The sequence below is a fragment of the Nipponia nippon genome, unplaced genomic scaffold (assembly GCF_047370975.1).
Source record: "Nipponia nippon isolate SJK-2023a ecotype South Korea unplaced genomic scaffold, ASM4737097v1 scaffold_9, whole genome shotgun sequence".
Classification (NCBI taxonomy): domain Eukaryota; kingdom Metazoa; phylum Chordata; class Aves; order Pelecaniformes; family Threskiornithidae; genus Nipponia; species Nipponia nippon.
Genome location: NW_028262413.1, coordinates 21184263 through 21206195, shown reverse-complemented (window position 1 = coordinate 21206195; position 21933 = coordinate 21184263). Strand labels below are relative to the sequence as shown.

The 21933-nt window shown below is 38.0% G+C and overlaps 1 protein-coding gene across 16 annotated transcripts in view; it reads right to left on the bottom strand.

Annotated features, from left to right (window-relative positions):
• The window catches only part of ATP2B2 (ATPase plasma membrane Ca2+ transporting 2), a 442035-nt gene that overhangs the window by 290644 nt on the left and 129458 nt on the right, over nt 1-21933 (bottom strand). For 2 of the 16 annotated variants that reach the window (XM_087743147.1, XM_087743148.1), the window contains exon 3: nt 3648-3753. The exons of the other annotated variants lie outside the window; for them this stretch is intronic. The gene's annotated coding sequence lies outside the window, so the exon portion shown is untranslated. The remainder of the gene's footprint in view (nt 1-3647; nt 3754-21933) is intronic. 16 annotated transcript variants of the gene reach the window in all.

Genomic DNA, 21933 nt, shown 5'->3' with positions numbered 1-21933 from the left:
AAGGGGAAGTCTGAGGCCAAGAAACAGATAAGAATAAGAAGGCAGACAGCAAACAAGTAGACAGTGCTCTTCGTGTTGGCTTTGGTATCTGCTGATCTGCCTCACATCAGAGAGGGCAGGAAGAGAGAAAATGCAGAACAATGTTTTGTTTGTGCTGTATGGGATCATACGGGAGAGCCACTGCAGAGGATGATAGGCTGTCTGCAGGCTACTAGAGCTGGGGGTGGCCCAGTGTACAGCTGGTAGAGGGGTTTGCATGTGTCTGTCTGCGTGTGTTTATGTGTCTGTGTGTGAGAGGGAAAGACAGACAGAGAGGGAGGGTGGCAGAGGGGAGAGAGACTCCCCTGGTTTTCCTTGCATGACATAAGAACCTGGAAGTGAATAACTGAGAGGTCTTAAGGTCAACATACTGATGTCATCATGAACAAATAACATTCTGACTTGTTTCAAAATAGATACTCAAGAAGGTGTACTGAAATCACAGGCAGCAGTTCTGCAAGAAAGAAAGGTCCTGCTGGATGCAAGTGTTCCATGTGTGAACACATCAACACTACACCATAAAGACAGATAAAGAGAAATAAAACTTCCATATTTTTGTATTAAAAGGGAACCATTGTGCTCCTGTATGATGCCATTTTTGACCCAAGTCACAGAATTTTACTCTGTCACTCTTGTGTCAAACAACAGCATATGGCACAGCCGGAGGCAATATTCTTGGTAGAGAAAACATCCACTTCTGATTTAAAAGTTCCAGTTAATGATCAGCTCATCATACCCCTCAGTAAATCATGTTTGGATTCAGCTTGCAAAAACTGGATTGTTTAATGCCCTTTGAACACCATGTGAAAACATCTTTTATTATAAATAAGGATTTCCCCCCCACAGACACCAGTAAGACCACATCTGCTTCATCTTGGATTGACATAGAGGATCGAGTTTCCCCGATGCTCCTGCCACTAAGTTTTAAAGATGCCAGGTCTTGCACGTCACTGACTTTATTCAGTCTCCATCTTGTGCTCAAATTAAAGTTTAAACTATCCAAATACATTTAAGTTCCATATTGCTTTGATTTGTAGTACTTGTTTTAGGGAAAACAACATCCCTTAAATGTTCTTACCACAGCTACTTAAATTCAGTTTGCATAATTTTATCTGGGAATTTCAGGATATGGACACCATTCCTTTTTAACCTATACCTCAAATTTATTTTGAAGATTAATGTGCCATGACTCAGTGTTCCAGGACCACACAATATTTCTAGACTTTCTCTTCCCTCATGTCTGTAGAAATCAGAGTGGGGAGGAAAACAGATATATTTAATGCAAAGACATGCACAACCTTATACTGCACCTAACATGAGACACTGACACAATAAAGGAAGAACTTACTTATAATCCAGTCCTAAATTCTGATCTTAATATCGTGTCTATCAAAGTAAATATGACTCTTAGAACAGGTTTCTAACCAAATTTTTATTGCCAAAGTATACCACCAGGTGGCAAGATAGCGAAATAAAGAAATAAAAAAAATCATTCCTATAACCCATTCAGTCGATGCTGTTTCAAGGACCTGTTGCTGGGCCATGATGATCGTTCTGCGAGGACTTGGGTAACTATTTCAAATGTCCACTCATGGGTCTGTAAAATGAAGTATTTAAACATTTCTTCATCATTCTTCAGGTAGTCAATTTATTCACAATTATAGTAGTTAAATGCAACACAAAATTTCCAGTAGATGAAACAAACAGAAATTGTGACCACCAGCTGTACTTCTCTCTAAAGAGCTTGGTTTTCCCAACATTTTCCTTCTGCTTCCTCTTTCTCTGATACCCATTTTACCCTTTTTAAAAGAGCCTAAAATCTTACATGACTGCAGGGAACCACATATTTACATGGGAATACAACTTAACAAAGATGGCTAATAAAATTCTTTTGCAAAGGGAGAGAAAAGACTTTACATAACGTATACTTACAATCAATTAATTATTTTTTTTCCTCCATGACATTTTAATTTCTCATGTTATGCCGCAATTATCTATAAACCAAGACGCAGGACAGCTGCTGCTAAGATCTACCATACTAGGAGTAAATGCGTGCTACAGTGCTACAGACATATGAACTCAGTTTAATGGGCTGAATTTTATATAGAATATGTTCTTTTACATTGTCGTTTTAACTCAAACTTTAGGAAAAACATAAGCTCTCGGTAACTACTCAGAAATTTATCACTATAATGCCCCACCCCTAGATCACAAAGGACACAATGTAAGCACACAGTCTAGCATTATGTATTGTATATGCATGTATATACACACAGACACATAGATAGGTAAACAAGAGGACATAAAATATTAGTAAAGCTTTATCTTCCTGGCAACAAAACAGATAACAAAGTTGCACAGCTGAACAAGCCAATGAACAACTCTAGCTGACCCTGAGATACACAACACAAAAATAATGATTCTAGAAATAGTTTAAGGACTTCTTCCTTCCATTTGTAGCATTGCACCTGCTTAATAACATACAGCTACACTTCACAACTGGTTAAAATATTGTCATTATACCTTGAGCTAGAAGAAATTAGGTAGGTGTAAAATAATCAGAATGTCAAGCACATTAAATGTCAAGCATAAATAAGAACCAAAATTGGAATCGCTCAAAGATGCTAGTACTCCCACAGTTGGGCAAAAAGTGTTAATTTCAATAACTATCACCATTTGGGACTTGTATTATTATACACATAAAATTCTTTGCTTTAATGGCATCTAATAGCTTGAAAGCTGATTTGGCATTAGAAAGTAAAAGTAAATGTTATCCAAGTCATCAAGAAAGCTTCCTGTCCCAAAATAGATTTTTATTTGGGACTCTTCAATTCAAACACTTCAGGGTATTGTTATTAAAAAAAAAAAAAAAAAAAAGAACCACCACTTTGCAGGAGAAAAAGGGAGGGATGAGGAGGGATGAGTAATACATGAGCCTGTATTACACAGGAGGGCACCAAAAATATAAACTGTAAGATAAACTGCCAAGTTATAAAATGTCTCTTCACCCATTAAAACAAAATAGCTTGTTCAATCCATTGTTAATTCCAGAATTCAATCACCATAAAAATTAAAATCAAGCACTCTTTCCCCAGTGAATATATACTAACCAAATATTTTAAAGTGAAGATATATAAAGTCTAAATTAGATTGGAAACTCTTTCAAGAAGGGATTTTCTTTCAACTAAGTTCATACCATACAAGCAAAGCATAGTCCCAATCATAGTTTAGGCTTCTGGACTTAATTAAAATTAAAGCATTGAAGAAATATATAAAAGAACACAATGCACATTATACTATGATTAGGTTGTAACACCTCTTACTAGATGTTCAATGAAAATCACACAAATGTGTTTTTTTGTCTATAATGAGCTTCTCCTTTATTACTCACGCTTCCTTCCACATTACCTATTTAGTTTTCTGTTTGAACTGCACGGCAAAAGTAGCCTTGCAGGACATTCAGGACTGAGGAATGGTTCTGCTTAGAAGGTTTCAACTGAGAAATTCCCTGAAAAGAGCCTGTGGCATTGGACAAGCCATGACCCCACCATAGAGAGGTTTACATGGCAAGAATGTGTCACAAAATATTGAGGAATTTAGATACTCACATGGAAGAGATTCACACTGTTGGACAGAGGCAGAATGGAAACTTCTCTAATCTCTGCTCATTCCAACTCTACTTATTCCCTTTCCTTTCAACCACGGCACACACTTCTGGGAAGAGCAATAACAGAATCAATTGATTAACAAATGCACCAAGAGAAATTGGACTGAGGTCACCAAATCACTTTGCCTCAGCCATATGAAACTGTCAGCCAGTTGTAATAATGAAATTGATTTGAAGTAATCAAGCATCAAGGTTAAAATACCTCCATGTAACCATGTCCTAACTGTGTGCTGAGTAAGAGAAGGAAAAAACATTCAATAGAGTTGAAATGAGTTTTCCTTTAAAATTACAGAAAACATCTAACATGTCATACCTCTACCAGCATGTATTTTTCCATGTTTCAGGATTTTTAGATTATAAGAGAAAACTCTCAAACTCACAAACCTATACAATTCTACAATCAATTTACAGAATTAGGGCAACAAGTATTCACAACCCTGGATTAAGAAATAAAGGCTCTATTGACTGTTTAGCACTTGCTAACATAACATTTCCTTTTATTCAACAGTGCTATGATTACCATGCCAACTTAAATCTACACTTTGAATACAAAACTAACAAGAAAGTACTAAGTATAAAGGTACTAATAACTGGAGCTAAAAAGACATTAAAAGATTTGTTGGCTTTCTTTGCCTAATGAAATAGTAAGAAAATATATAAACCCAAAAATTGTATATGTAAAATGAGCCAATGCCATACAGCTGAGCACTTATTCTTGAGGTCTTCATAAAAATAACATTTTTTTCTCTTCCTAGAGTACTGTGAACCAGGAGTCAGACAATTTAAGTATGTGTTCATATTTAAAAAAAAAAATCCTCTTCAATGTTCAAGAACACTCTCTAAAGCACTTACTCTATAAAAAGAAATCTTACTGAGAGAGTACATACACCTCATTTATTCCAGGAAACCAAAGAAAAGTAACAATAGTGCCACCTATCTTTCATTATGAATAAAAGAACTTCCCATGGACTGACCTTGCTGTTAAAAATCCTGTACAATGAAACTTGACAGTTAAGAACACATAAAATTCTCCATCTGGGCAGAAACTTGGTTAAAAAATAAAATATAAAGGATGCTACATGTAAAAGCAGGAGGAAAAAGAAATACAGGAGGAGGATATCGAAAAAAATAAAAATCTGTTAGCTATCAAAAGCATAAAATCCAAAAGATTAAAACCCAGCAAAACCAAAGATATTTTGAAGCAGCTGCATTTTGGGCTTCAGTAATGATGTTATAAAAATAGGTTTGCATGTAACATGCAACTAGCAAGCTTGGTCTAAAACAAGCTGCTGCACACAAGCAGCAACTGCCAATTAATAGGCACAAGGAAAGATTCTTCCAGTGCAGCCAGACTGGAGCTGCAGAGCAGGGGGGGGAGGTGGTTTGGTGGGGTTTTTTGGTTTTGTTTGGTTTTTTGTTGTTGTTTTTTTTTTTTTAAGATTATAGTGCATATCTGAATAACACAGACTAGTAATCCTGGCACCTTTATCGTGAAAATGAATAGAAATTGTTAAAAGCTAGAAATAAACACATAGATAAACACCTTTATTAGGGAGGAAAGCCAGTTCTCCTTTTCTGTAAAGGGAAGTCATGCTTCACAAATCTGCCGCATGCACATGCACGAGGGAGAGTCAGTTGGATCTATATATTTGGATGGATTAGAATCCAATAGATATTCGTAAGCTTTCAAAAATACCTTCCACGAAGAGTCATATGAAAATTAAGCCACTACAAAATAATACAGAAGGCCTTTGCTTTTAGGAAAAATCTGGTTAAAAGATGGGAACCAGAGCAGGAGTAAGTGCTCAGTTCTCCCACCTGCAGCAGGTCACCGGCAGAGCTCTTCAGGGAGCTGTGCCACGACCTGGAGGCTCTGCATATTCGCACATTAACCAGAAAAAGGAGCGGGCAGCAACATGGCAAAGCCAAGTGAAGATATAAAGTTATTCATGCTAAAATGATGAGGGCTAACCATGAAGAAGTGTGAAAAGACCTTTCAAGACTCTGTAACTGGACATTAAAGTGTCAGATGAATTTCAACACAGGTACCCATGACACACTGCACATATGGAAAACAATCCTAACATTATTGCTCAAACAGATGATCTCTGAGCTAATCATTTCCATATAGAAGCAAGGTTTTGGGATGACTGTGGGTAGTTGACCTTACCTGGGACAACATCACTTACATTTTCGCATGCAAAATCTTAGGAGACAACCACACATAGCAGAAAATAGTCATATGTGTATCCTTACACAGCAATCACCATTGCCTGTTAGTCGGATGGAAACCTCTTGATGGTGAAGCAATATTTTTTAATCAAGTGGACAGCCAATGCTGACAGCTAAACAGTCATCCACACTAAATCTCCAGGAAGACTGAGGTGTGAGACACCAAGCACCAGCAAGCATTGCTCACCAAGCAGATCTTCTACGGAGAGATGATTTACAGGATTAAAAAAATGCAGTGTCATGTTGGAAGGTAATGGAGATTACTTCAAACCTGTCAGAATTCACAATTTTAACCCCCCCAAAAAGTAATACCCTTCTAATGCAACTGTTTTAGTGTAGGAAAAAGGTGGGAAGCAGTCCAAACGAGTATTGCAACCTCTCCAAAGAACAGGAGGTGAACTCAAAAAAAGATTAATATATATCAAGTTCCTCAGAAGAAGCTCCACAGGGAAGAGTCCCTATGGATTGACTTATAGAAAACAGAGAAGGATAATTTATCTGTTGATGAAGTTTTGCTCTAGTGGTTTATACAACATCAGCAAAGTCCCTAAGTGTACTTACAGCTATATACTCAATCAGGGACTACATATTATTTTACTCTTGTTCAGCTCTGTTTGGAATCACATGCAAGACATTTAAAATTGTACTCCAGTTACAGCATTAAAAAAATCTGCTGTATGTTCTCTCATCGAAGTTTCACAAGGATGCTATTAATAAGTACTGAAACAAATGCAAAAAATGGCAGAAAAGCAGAAGTGTGACAAATATTTCCCATTAACATGTGCATATGGTTCCACTCAAAACAATTTTTCTTGCAAGAAACATGTTTACATAATACTTTAAGTTGTTATATTACCAAACTGACTGTAAGTTTATAATGGGTCCATTCTGATTTAGGCACTATAAAAATTTAAGGTGGAAGGAATGAAATTAAATATATATGGAAATAATGGAGGTAAAATCCTGGAGGAAAACTCCCTTAATATATTTAAGAGGAGAAAAAAAAAAAGTGAAGATAAAAAACCAGAGCTTTGTTTCTGAGCTCCTAATGAACACCAATGCCCAAGGAAAGAGTAGGGAGGCTGGGATCCAGCCTCCACCTCATACAAAGATGTGTAAGACAGATTCATAATTTGCTGCATTGTACAAAGTAACTAAATCTTCTGTGTTGAATAGAAGGGTCGCTTGTTGGCCTTCACTTCATGTTTCACATACATTTATAAGGGAGTACCTTGGCCTTTTTCCTAGTCCATCACACACAAATGTAACCACCTGCACTTCCATGACAAACTTAACACAGGATTAAAAAAAAAACAAACACACACACCAAAAATTCCAACTGCTATTAGAGGTAAGAATCAGAACTTCACCAGCTTGCAGGTGCATAAATTGTTAATCACTTAGTAGTACTGGTCGCTGGGTGGGACTGCTATTAGTCAGTACCTTCTTCTCAGAAGTATCTGCATTATGACAGCAAAATAAGTTACACCCAGTTCACACTTATCTTAAATTCTTTATGCAAACTTGCAATTTTAAGTGAGTTAAAGAAGCCCATCATGCAGCAGGGGCCACATGTCCAAAAGGCATTGTTTGATCAGCTATATTGCTGTCAATATTACCAAAGCGCTATTTAAGTAGCCAGCTGCAACAGTATTTTTAAGCAATTTTTAATCCAACTTCATGCTTGGGTGAAATAAACAATTTGAATAGAGAATTCTGTTGTAAATGGCAATATTTTTCTTGGCATTTACTTGCTTTTGGAACCTGGATTAGCCTTCATGCTGAGTGTGACTGAAGTGGAACTGATATGTGATATTGCCATAAATACTGCAGGAGTTTCTACGCAAGAACATTAATAGGAAATACATAGACAAAGAAATGACCCAAACTATGTAAGGTTAACATTACTCATTGCACCCCAAGGGCAGAGAGAGAAAGGATGTCAAATTATACTTCTCATTCCCAAACAGAAGCCTGTAATAAGTCTCTAACTCCTGATCTAGTGAAAGCTGGGAGCTACTTCCCATGGAGGAACAAAACCATGAGTACTATACAACACCAGACGTATCTTGCCTCTGAGAGTGGCAGCAGCTTACAACTCCTTCTGAATCCTCAGCTGCCCTGAAGTATGGCACTTCAAAGGTGTAGTCACTTGAGGGAAGACATCTTAGAAGCTCTGCTTGCACAGACAAGTAAATATCAAAACTACGTGCATATGTTGCTGTTTAATGGCCTGCCCTGAGTTGCTAACTCTGCCCTGTACCATTGTAATTCTGGAATTTATGGCAATCAAGGAAAGAGCAAGTAGGAAAATAAGACAATGGCTCAATAGACAAGTATGTTCTTGCAGCTGGGAATCAGAGAAAGCACAATGGCACACCTACGCTCTTCAGGTTAGAGTGACACTAGTCTTTTGTCAAGTGAGGATTCTGCATATTTAAAGAAAAGTAAAAGAGAGAAAATACTTGAGGAGGAAAAGCAGGTGCATGAACCCTCACAGCAAGTGTTCAACAGTGGAACAAAGACAAGTACTTTCAGCACTGTCTTCTACCACAGGTAAATATGATTGCACAAATATTTTTCTGTATTTTCAGAGATCAAAAGCAAAAACACGACACTAATGTAACAACTTGTTACAATGGCAAACAAACGGCACAAGTTAGTCAGAAGCTATAAATATAGATAATTTCAAAAAATACCATGACCCATCAAAATATGTAGCACTATGTTGGGGAGGGGCAGCATTTTTCTGCAGCACCATCACTACTGCTGCCTTCCAAGATAAGGATGTGTTGCTAACTGCAGTCCTATAACAGTAAGAAAAAAAAATATTCTTTTCAGTTGTAATACTTATTTATAACATTAAATGTTCATTGTTTGCTTTCTGATTTGAAAATAACAAATGCAACACTTTCTGCTTCTTATCTATCCCCCAATAAATAGCACCAGAGCAGCTAAAGAAGAATGCTGCACTCTCCCTATACGTATCAGAACAAACAGGCACCGAGTTCAAAACTGCGAGTCTTCCTCCAATTTCAGTCAAGTTAATTGAAAAGGACACGTGCAGGAGGGAGTCCCACTTGACTTGATTTGTTCTGTGGATTGCAGGAAGCATTTGATACTGCTTCACTGGAAAAGCAACGGCACTTTCACAGCACTGCAGCAGTCCTGAGGAGCTCACTCCCAAAGAGCCAAGCCAGCCGCTCACTCATTCTCACAAAGTTAGTCAACACAGTTGCAGTGCCTTCTACAGCCTTTTTGTTACCATGAACGTTTAAAGCAGCACATTCTGGACACCACAGCGGAAGTAGTCTGTGAATAAATATGATACTTAAGTATTTTAAAAGGTACTTTGCAAAGCTTCATTCTGACCAAGACAGCTTTCTTAGTCTCCTGCTTCTTTACAGCCATTACCATCTGCTCTGCAAGAGGCAACTTTGCAATCTTCTTTTCCCCTCAGACTACTACCCAAAGACACCAATAAAACAAAAACTATGCAGTAAACTGCTGCAGATTGCTAAATGATGGGCTTACACAAAGCTCATCAGCTTGACTTGGATATTGTAATTACCAATAATAATTTAGATATTTCATGCAAAATGCCATCCTATTCCGCACTCAGAATTATCAATCTTCAAAATAGCCTTCCTAAGCCAAAACGAATCTGTCAGAAATAACGGGTTCATTTCTTTCCAATTAATTCAACCTGGTTCACAGGAAAAAGGCAAATTTTATTTGCCTCTGAAACACAAAGACTGTTCCAGATTTCTAGTACTTGAAAGAGTCTCTATACAAGTAATAATACTCGCCCAAATGTCTCTTCCTTTAAAATTAGCACCTAAAATTAAAAAAGCAGCTTCCATATCCTGCAGGATTTCCTTATCTGCTTAACTCCTCAAGGGTTTGCTATAAATGGGGCGAAGAATCTAATACTGAAGCAAATGAAAAAATAACCCTCTTGACCTTGTTCCAGGAGGAAAAGATTAAAAAAAGAAACATCCAAACACTGCCCATAGAACAAAAAGTTTTGTTTGGTGACCACTGTATCTCATAGCTCCGATACCTCAAATGCACCCACTCGGTGCAGAATTAGCCAAAGCATACCTCGTGGCCCTTGCTATTTTTGTAATGATAATGTGAAAGATTGTCATGTTGGCAAGTACTTTCCAAACTCTGAAAAACCATAACCCAGGTCCACCCAGCTACAGGCCCCCACACACTAAGGCAGTAAACGCATCAATATGAGGTTTCTCAATTCCCTAACGCAAGACACAGACAAGTGCTGTGCACAGTGGTCTCTGTATTTGCAGTGAGTAGACATGAAGATACCCAAACCTAACTGTCAGATGAAGTTTACGGGAAGCTGGCACATGAGACATCCATTTACTATAGCAACACCAGTCACAGTTTGCAATTTCATAGAATCATCATATCATAAAATCAAAGAATGGTTTGGGTTGGAAGGAACCTTAAAGATCATCTCATTCCAACCCCCCTGCCATGGGCAGAGACACCTTCCACTAGACCAGGTTGCTCAAAGGCCCTGTCCAACCTGGCCACGAACACTTCCAGGGATGGGGCATCCACAACTTCTCTGGGCAACCTGTTCCAGTGCTGCACCACCCTCATTGTGAAGAACTTCTTCCTTATATCTAATCTAAGTCTATCCTCTTTCAGTTTAAAGCCATTACCCCTTGGCCTATCACTATATGCCCTTGTAAAAAGTCCCTCTCCAGCTTTCTTGCAGGCCCCCTTCAGGTACTGGAAGCCTGCTATAAGGTCTCACGAGAGCAGAGTAGAGGTGGAGAATCACCTCCCTTGACCTGCCGGTCATGCTTCTTCTGATGCAGCCCAGGATACAGTTGACTTTCTGGGCTGCAAGCACACATTGCCGGCTCATGTTAAGCTTCTCATAACCAGCACCCCCAAGTCCTTCTCCTCAGGGCTGCTCTTAATCCATTCTGTGTCCAGCCTGTATTTCTGCTTGGGATTGCCCTGACCCATGTACAGGAGCTTGCACTTGGCCTTGTTGAAATTCAGGAGATTTGCATGGGCCCACCTCTCAAGCCTGTCAAGGTCCCTCTGGATGGCATCCCTTCCCTCCAGCCTGTCGACCACACCACACAGCTTGGCATCATCAGGAAACTTGCTGAGGGTGCACTCAATCCCACTGTCCATGTCACCGACAAAGATGTTAAAACAGTGCCAGTCCCAACACCAGCGCCTGAGGAACACCACTCATCATGGTCTCCACTTGGACATTGAGCTGTTGACCGCAACTCTGTGAGTGCGACCATCCAGCCAATTCCTCATCCACATCTCTCCAAGTGTCAAATGCTTTGCCCAAGTCCAGGTAGATGATGTCAGTTGCTCTTCCCTTATCCGCCAACACTGTAACCCCGTCGTAGAAGGCCACCAAATTAGTCAGGCATGATTTGCCCTTAGTGAAGCCATGCTGGCATGTCACCAATCACCTCCTTATTTTCCATGTGCCTTAGCATAGTTTCCAGGAGGATCTGCTCCATGATCTTGCTGGGCACAGAGGTGAGGCTGACTGGCCTGTTGTTCCGTGGGTCTTCCTTTTTTCCCTTTTAAAAATGGGGGTTATGTTTCCCCTTTTCCAGTCAGTGGGAACTTCACCAGACTGCCACAACTTCTCAAATATGATGGATAGTGGCTTAGTAACTTCATCTGCCAGTTTCCTCAGGACCTGCAGATGCATCTCACCAGGTCCCATGGACTTGTGCACCTTCAGCTTCCTTAGATGGTCTCGAACCTGATCTTTTCCTACAGTGGTTGGGTCTTCATTCTCCCATCCCTGTCTTTACATTCTGCGACTTGGGCGGTGTGGGTTGAGCACTTGCAGTGAAAACTGAGGCAAAAAAGTCATTGAGTACCTCAGCCTTCTCTGTATCCCCCATAACCAGGTCTCCCATTTCCTTCCAGAGAGGGCCCATGTTTTCCCTAGTCTTGCTTTTATCACTGAAGTACCTATAGAAGCTTTTCTTGTTGCCCTTGACGTTCCTGGCCAGCTTTAATTCCATCAGGGCTTTAGCTTTCCTAACCTGAACCCTGGCTGCTTGGACAATTTCTCTGTATTCCTCCCAGGCTACCCGTCCTTGCTTCCACCCTCTGTAGGCTTCCTTTCTGTGTTTGAGTTTGTCCAGGAGCTCCTTGTTCATCCATGCAGGCCTCCTGGTGGTTTTGCCTCACTTCCTCTTTGTTGGGATGCATCGTTCCTGAGCTTGGAGGAGGTGATCCTTGAATATTAACCAGCCTTTTTCTCCCCCTCTTCCCTCCAGGGCTTTATCCCATGGTACTCTACCAAGCAGATCCCTGAAGAAGCCAAAGTCTGCTCTCCTGACATCCAGGGTAGTAAGCTTGCTGTGCGCCCTCCTCAGTGCCCTAAGGATCTTGAATTCCACCATTTCACAGTCACTGCAGCCAAGGCTGCCCTTGAGCTTCTTATTCCCCACCAGCCCCTTCTTCTTGGTCAGAACAAGGTCCAGCATAGCACCTCTCCTTGTTGGCTCCTCTGTCAGTTGGAGAAGGAAGTTATCACCAACACATTCCAGGAACCTCCCGGATTGCTTATGCCCTGCTGTGTTGTCCCTCCAACAGATATCCCCCTCCCCCTTTCACTTCCAGCTTCCTGGGAAATTGAAGCTACTTGGCCAGCTTTCTCAGCATTGTGATCACTGTGTTTATCATTTCAGTATAGCTGAAGTACAGGGTGAAGATGATACACCAACTCAAGATGGTACAAACTGTGACCACCTGCTTTCTTTAAGGTTTACATCACTGTGACACAGCAGGTGTATATCAAATCTCTCACAGGCAATTCCTAATTCTTTAAGAAATCCCATTTCTTTACAGAGCAAGTTTTTACTGTGGGTTGTCAGACCTACATTTCCCTAGAAATGATATGAACCTGGGAAGAAAATATAGGAAGGCCATGAAAAAAGTCGTCTTTGGTGAAGGTACACAGACACAAAGCATCAATTTGGATACCAGACAAAACTGAAATTAAGCCATCTCTGAGAAACTCCCTTCCCGAGCAAGAACATCTCAACACCAAAAGTGGCCCAGAAAACTGAAATTTTCTGTTCACTAGCAACTTCCTCTCATCATCTTTTATTGCACCTAATTCCATACTGATATCAAAGTTCTGACCCAGAAAAGACTGATTTCACGTAAGAGTGAAAGCTAGCAATGGAAATAGTTCTTTGTAAATGATAGATACGCATTATACTCTAAAAATCCTTCTCTGGAAATGATAGACAGCTATTGCTACAGTCCAAGGTATTGTGTGTATTGTGTGATGACCACCAAAGCATAGATAACTCAAAAAGACAGGACAAATATCTAAAAGGAAAATTAGACTACTCCCCAATTTTCAAAAAAATGAGAATTTCTGAAGTACATATTATGTATTATTAATTTCTAATTTAAAGATGATGGAAATGCTTCAAGGAAACAGGTCTAGTAAAAACACTTGGTTCTTCAATCAATTAAAGCAATTAAACATCCTAGTACTTTATGTCACTGCTGTCCACAAGCAACCGAGGACTAAGTTTTATTGGCAGAGCTGTGTGGAAAAACTTAACAGATTTCACTGCTTATATTCTGCCTAGCCAAATGCATTGCTAATAGCCTTGTATTTTCAATGCTGACCATCTATAACCATGAGTCAGCCTTTGTCCTAACCCTAATACTCACTAGCGTAACACCTTAAAACATTCATGTTATTAATCAGAAGTGTCTTAAAATCATTGTTAAACCAATTTAATGCAAGGATTATTTTTTAATATGCTCCTAATTTTTCATTGTCAAGGTCCTACAGCATGATTTCAAACCACCCTACAAATAAGCGTAGCTTATTTAAAAACAGAAGAAAACTGATATTCCCATCTAATTGCACAATGACAGGAATAACCTTTATGGGAAAAAAACAATGCTTAGTTTGCTTATCAGAAAATTTAGCAATTCGTCAACATCTGAAAATGCAAAAATGTGTTGGGAATGATATGAAAAATCTGGTCTTAACTGAAAAATAATGGCTTGTCTGAATTTTATTTTCTTTGCATCTTTTAAAAGACAATTTAGACAGCTCTGCACTCATATTGAATCTAAATATAATTGCAATACATCATGCTACATAATTCTCATAGGAGAGATGACATATCAGTAGCAACCAGACCCTGATGTGGATTAGGATAATGGAGAAGACAAAGGAGGAAGAACATACAGCTCTCTTCTGCATAACATTTTTCATGCACGCTGTACATCAACACAATCAAACAACACAGTCACCTTCTTGAATAATGAATAACAAAAATAAAAAGAAAATTAAGGAGCAGTAAGCAAGGGAGAAAAGATTCAAGCTGACATTTCAAATGAGAGGAAGTCACCGAGAGGTTCATAGTGACTGTTCCAGATGGCAGGAGCTATTTTGGCCAGACTACCTGGCTAGGACGGGAGCCACAGTTAGGTAAGCAGAAGGGAGCAGGAAGAAGGAAAGGAACAAAGGAAAAAACCAATCACTGAAAATGGGATTTTTACCCTGCAGGCCTCCTAAGTCAGAACCTTGTAAGTAAGACAAAGTTACAAAATAAAATAGTAACTCACTACAATCATTTAGGAAAAGGAAATCAATTACCACTCAAGATTATGGACAGAAATTCATCTTGACCACTGTATAGATTAATTATCTTTTCCATGCCTGGCTTTCTATAAACATAATTAAATTGACTTATTTTTTTTATGAGTAAGTCGTATGTGTGCTTTAGGCAACATAAAGCATCTTGCCATCTAATTGTATTCTTCATCTGTACTTTCCCCCATCAACCTCCTTTACAGTACTGGGAAGAAAGGAAAAGCCCTTCTATATATATTCATAATTTTTTGTTTGGTTTGCCTTAAGGTTCAATACATACTCTAGCTGTCAAAAGTAATTTCCCTGCTCACTGAGCAAATATTCTCAACAATGATTTTCTTTTTTATTTACTACTATTAGACAATGATTATACAGACGCGGATAACAGAAATGCAGGCAGGTCAGAGTGCATCAAAGATTTATCTCTGGACAGGAAGTCTAGCTTCATTAAAAATAAAAATAAAGTTTACGTAAGTGGAACACAGGGTTGCTGTGAGTTGGCTTTGGGACATAAGTGACAAAGTTGTAACTAAATTATTAAAAATATAATAAAGGACAATAAGAACCTCACATCAACCCAAGCCTGTATGTTAGGTGAATATACCACTTTCAGAAGAGGACTGTTTTAAACAGTATATCAAAATATATCTTAAAGACCTGAAATTGGATTATTTCAGATGCCTGCTAAAAACAAATAATTTGTGCTCTATTGCACTGGGCTTAATATGAGAAACAAAACACAAGGTAACAAAATGTAAAAAAAGTGCAGAATTGATCTAAAGTAGGTTTTGTATATACAGTCACCATCTGAAAGGAATGTGCAAACAATACGCAATTGCAAAAAGAAACCCATGTCTAAGCTGACAATCAGAAACAGGCATGCATTTCCAGAATATTCAATTCAATTTTAGCATGACTCAAGGATTTTCCCAAGGATTGTATTTAAAGGCCTAAATTGAAATTATTCCACTGGTCTCACAAATGGCCCACTCCTTTTACCTTGCTTGCTGTAACCCAAACCCAGAGTGGCATGGACATCCATTAAAGAAAGGGTAAAGCCTTGAGTAGCTCCTGTCAAAACAGCTGATGTACTGCTAAGGTCTTCTGGTTAGTAGACTGATGGTGGTATCAACATTTATAGAACTGAAAGACTCAGTACATCAGAGTTTTAAATTATCTAAACAGATAACAAGGAGAGGATCAATGTAGGGGTGAAATTGAATCAGAGGCTAAGGGTATACTTTAAAAAGCACCCAAGTGAAGCATAGTCACCTTTTCACTCAGGAATTTAAACACCATGGGCTTTCAGTAGGACTTAGGAACTTAATTGCTGGATACCTGAAGGTATTTAGACCCAAATAAGCACCAATTACGATTTCAAAGAATTCCTAGATTTCTTATTCTAACCACCAGGTATCAGCAAAGAGGTTTAACATCTCAGCTGAACTACATTGCTCTCCTTGTCACATTGCAGGGTTTCCACTGCACAAAAACCCTAAACCCTGATATATTTTACAATTGCTTAAGTCTACATGAAAGTTAATCAACAGGGGTACTCATAAAATGTCTAAAGCTTCTTTGAAATTACCACAATATCTTAGCAGTTGTTATAAGTGAACCACTAAATAGAATTAAAATTGAAGCGAGATCAGATTCCAAAAAGGAGTATATTCACTAAAAAGGCTGAACAGAAAACTCAGAAATATTTCAGGCAATCCTTTACGTGTTCATTAAACACCATGACAAAACAATACACCAGAATATAGAAAACAAAGTATCAGGACTGTTTAAGAAAGTGAAGATGGAACAACATGAAAGACAAACATCAGCTTGTCAAGCAACAGATACATCACACATTTGAGTACAATAGCTAACTTACAAAATCCACTACATCATGCAATTTGGAAAATGTATGGGATCTCAAAAGATACCAACATGTAGAAAATTGGAGGCTTGTTTAATGGATATAAAAGAAATGCAGGCAATACCATTCTATCACTAGCAAAATAATGGTGTAAACTAAGAAAAGCACACACCAACTATATAAGAATGTTTTGAACCACGGACAATACGTAGCTATTACCAGTGCACCAGGAACACAAATACAAAAACATAGCTTTCTGTTCCTTTAGATAAATAAAGAATAATTAATCCATAAATAAAAGCCTAAGCTTTTTTTTCATTAAGCCATGTAATGGTGTTAAACAATTTTAAATACAAAGAAAAATCAAATCAGGTTTGTTAAAAGAATTATTAAATATCTGCATTAAAGTAATACAAAATAACAAGGTTTCACATTTTTTCATTATTATTGAAAAGCATAAGTGGACACTACAAAAGTAGGAAAAGTTGCTCCCTGATAGACAAAAGTAATGTTAGGCTTATTAAAGAAATCAGAATTTGTACAGAAAACAAGCTTTTGCAATTAAAGGCCAGTGTGTACTCCAGAGACCATGTACAAGATAACAGGAAATCTGGAATAAGAAAAGGTATATAAGATTACAGGACAAGATCCAAGCTTTAAATGCAGATAAATACAATTCTGATTTCCAATATTGTCAAGATTATCATATAATGGTTAGGGAAGCTATAGACCTTTCATGGCTCTTGCTCCTTAGGATACAAAGTACTTCATACCACTGCAACAGCAACAATAGTTCAAATAAATTAAGTAAAAATAAGTTAATAGAGAGAGAAGAATGCCAGTAATGACAGGCAATTGAGAAGAAACTATTCCTCAGGAAATATAAATTATGAATGTGGAATGGTTATACAACTAAGAGCAGGAAGAAATCAAGAAAAAAATCTCTGTGACTAGCTGAGCTAATGAAGCCTTGCTTCCTTCTCTGCTGTCTAATAATATGCAGGATTAAAATGGAGTTTTCTTCACAAATTAGTGACATTTCATAAGATCTTATTCCCAAGCAGCTTTTTGATATTCAACAAGGATCATCAGCCTTTTTCTTGGGGCTTTTTTTCCCTTAACCTGGTCATTCTGTTTTCACTGCTGGCAGGAACTCAATGTCTTCCTGTGTCTACCTGCCTGCCAAATAGAGTAAAACTGCCCACGGATTCAAGAATTATTGAAGTGTGGGGAAAGAGAGGATGAATGCAAAGACACACTAACAGATTTGATCTGAATGTTTCTGAAGGTAACGACTGCCAAATCCTTGCAGCTCCTCCCCAGTCATTTCATCTTCTCCCTTTGCATTTTTCCCTCTCCTATCCCCACTCATAAGCACAGACTAAGTTAGGAAAGGAATCTAGGTTTCAGGAATGAATCACCTCTCAACATTTCTCTTTATGAGATTCTTTTCTCTTTGGAACTCAGCAAGAAATCATACATATGCAACAGAAATCTCAACAAACTACACTTATTATAAGCCCAGAAAAGGGAATTAAAATAATTTATCCTTTCTAGCTAGACAAATATTTTGCACAAGTTAAAACCAAGCCATTTTCTGATTATTAACAATGAGGACAAAGAAGGCAAATAGTCACAATGAACTTGTCAAGCCTTCACAGCACCTCATCATGAGGGAAACTACCCTACTTTCCAAAGCAGTTTTCTTCAGACTCATCACTTTCTGCTAACAGATGGGAAGCTGAAGATAGAAAGAAGGATAGTTTATGCCTAGCACCAAGCGGGGGGGGGGGTGGGGTGGGTGGGGAGGAATCTCAGCAGTGAGATCCCACAAATCTCTCCAGGATTCTTTAAAAAAAAAAAACAAACAAAAAAAAAAAACCAACAGCAACTGTCCTCCTCAGAAAGTATGGATGTGGGGGAGGGGGAAGTCTTGAAAACAAAGGATCAAAGACGTTTTCTGGTGCTGCCCATGTTCTAAATGCCTGAGCTGAGCTTTACCAACCTCTTCTGTCCCGTGCTCTTCTGCTATACTTGCTCCTACTTGCTCATTTTCCTAATTGCCTATCAGTTCTGACATAAAAGTAGTAGTAAGAAATAAGGTTCTTCAGAAGTCTAACATAAAGAGTTCTATCATCAAAAAAGCTTCCTCATACTCTAAACATTGAAAAATATGTTTTTTCTGTAAGACCCAAAACATTTAGACTAATCCTTAATCCTAAATTCCTGTGGATTAGTTTCTTCACCAAATGGTCAGGATTTCACTAACTCAGAGGCATTGATGGCAAAATAGTATAAAATTGTGCAGCAGCAAAGCAAATGTAGCCCTGTGATGCATACTAAAGTAGGCTCTCTGATGCAGATAACAGTTTATATTTTGCCATTGAGAGCCATAGTTTTCTTGAAGTTGTGATGATACAGTAAAAATATCATTAGCCTTAAGTCATGTAACTTTTTTTTCTTTCCACCACAAAACAAATCATGAGTGCTATTGGCACATGAGAATATTTATCAGCAGTGGTACTAAAAACAAAACAATGAAAAAACCAACAAAATCCCCCCAACAAATCAAGTTGAACTAAACATCATTAAACAGCGATACTTGCGATGCTCAAGGCGGGGGTGGGGAGGAGGGGGAGAACAAATTCAACAAGCTTACCTAGTGCTGGAAAGGACAATACGCTACAACTTTTTTAAGCATCATTTGTCATCATTTTCTAGATGACAAAGCACACTACATTTATATTTGCATGTGTTTGTGTATGCATATTTGCCCTTTTTTATGTGGTTACATATAAATGTATAAAGATTTTGGAAATACCATCACTAAAACTTTGAAAGCATTCACACCATCGTATCTACACTCAACTTTAACTTCAGATTGAAATGGAAACCAAGAAATTTGGGAGTGATTCTTTGGTTTTACCGTCAGTGATTTATTGATTAAATTAATTAAGTAGGAATGGGCTGGTTTGCTCCCTCATTGCTAATGTTCATATAGTGGTTAACACTGCAAGCCTTGCCCAAACTGTAAGCACCTCAGGTAAGAAGGAATGGTATTTGCACAATACTGATTTTAGATTCTTTAGACTGAGCAGTTTCACTGATCCTATAGCAGATATGTGGCATCTACAAATAGAATAATTCACCTTTTGTTTGTTTGTTTAGTAAAAAACACCTTGAGGTCCTTAGTGTTAGTAGATACATATCCTTGGAATCTTCATGTGGTTATCACCTTCCCAGTTACCACCAGACTGGAAAGATTGCAATAAAGAGAAATATCATAGGTATGTTTTAATATAAGTATTAAACTCTGATTCTTCATCAAGAATCTGACATTAATGATGTTTGAGACCTGATGATAATGTCATGGATATGCAGACTTCTAACTCATGCAAATGAGATTACACTGGAGTTGTATCGCAAGAGATGGAACAGGATGGAATCATTTATTTCCCTTTAGTTCAAACTTCAAGAGCCAGCTGAGAAATGCAGGGATTAAAAAATAATTGTATGCATATTCCTTCAAGTAAAAAGCCTCCATTTCTTTTCTCTCTGAAAGAAAAGAGGTCATCACCAACAGAGTAGGATGGGAATCAGGGTGAGAACGTTTCTAAGGAGGTTTGCCTTTCACAGGCTAGGCATAGAACTGCAAGACTGATTCTTAAACCGAAGTGTGAAGATAATCAAGCTCTTTAGGCTAAGAATTCTCAGGACATACACACACACACACACATATATAACGAAACCTGAAATAATCAAAGATAAAGTTTTAATGAAAGTATTAATGCTTCTATATATTATTTCTGGACAAATACTAGGTGCTCAACAGAAAAACAGAATACAAATATACACACTCACATATACCCAGAGTTATGCAAAACAAAAATCAGAAGTACACCTAATTGTTTGTATATTATAGAAGTCAGAATATTGCCAAATAATTAAGTGCATCTTCCTTTCAGGAAGCGAACTTCAGCCTCCATAGACTTGAGAAATCTAAAAGGATCTGGATGAAATATGGAAAATAGAAGATGAGCTGCCTCCTTAAGTGTCAAGTGATCATAAGAGGATATTTGATTTCTTTTTTGCCTCATAATGTGAACACAAAAAAACCTGCGCTACAGCAAGATCTCTGCCATGGGCATCAAGCACCATTTTCTCTTGGAATCATTGCATTAGACCATCAGTTGAGACAAGCACTGACTGAATGAATCAAAAACAGGTATTTATCTACGAACAGCATAACAAATTAAATTGCCAATAATTACAGATAAAAAATTAAGCAAAGACTAGTCTATAATGAGCTTTTATGACTATCTGTTTTGTTGAGAGTTAAATTTGGTACCATCCTTATGAACGGATCTGCAGTATCATCATAAAGAAAATTTAAGCCAGTTTATCTCATTTCCCTCAATTTTTTTGAATAGCCTTATATATGCCTTGATGTAAAAAGTATGTGGTTATTTAGAGATTTGTCCTCCATCATTCTGAAATTAATTTTCCTTGAACGCTCATTTCCTGGCTGAAATCTAAAAGAAAGTAATACAAATAGAACTTCCAAGGTTAACCTTGACTATGAAATAGATTAGTGGAGCCTTTAGTTCAGAGGATCCTCATTCAGAAACTACTACATGTGGCAGAGTGATGAAAACAGTAAAAAATTTCTGGACTGGTCTTCAGCAAAATGATAAAAGATGAGACTCGGAATGAGCACTCCTCAAAGTGAAGATTGTCCTCTCATCAGAGATTTCCTATAATTCTTTCCAAAGTCTCTGATTTCTAGTTGCAACTATCACACAGGTTGATTACAATGATTTTGTGAGTGGCTGGAATTTTCCCAGGATGTTTCCAAATACAGTCAAGCTCACTTGGCACACAATGAGCTGATTAAGAAAGATTATTAACAAAGAACAGAGTGGCATCCTTAGCTGAATTATCAGGAGAAACTTCTGCAAACACAAAAAATACTTCACCTCTCTGTTTCTGTAACCTTCTGTGCCCAGGTCAGTCCAGGACGATGTCAGTAAATAGCACAGTCATAAACTCTACACTCTGTTCAGCTGGAAGGAAGGCTAAACAGTTTTGACCTTGTCTATGAAAGCTAAGCAACTTTGCAGCAAAGACTTTTGACTTCCTTTTTTACTTAATGGGAATTTTTAAGTAAATTCACTCATTGTTGGCCATTGAAAACAAGTCCTAAAATTGAAGGTATTCCATGCTCAATTGTTAAACAAAAGAATGGTCATGTATACATATTTTTCCTCTTTCAAAAATACCTTCAATTCATGATAACTTTGAGTTGTTTGGGTTGCAGTACTGTGATAGCTACCGATGATCAAGTTCTAGCAGCAACATGATTAAGTTTACATAATTATTTCATACCAAGAAAAGATAAAAGCGTGAAGTATTTTCACTTGATCCAAAAAGGATGCCTGATATGCAGATTTTGTTTCATTTATGATTAAATGAAAA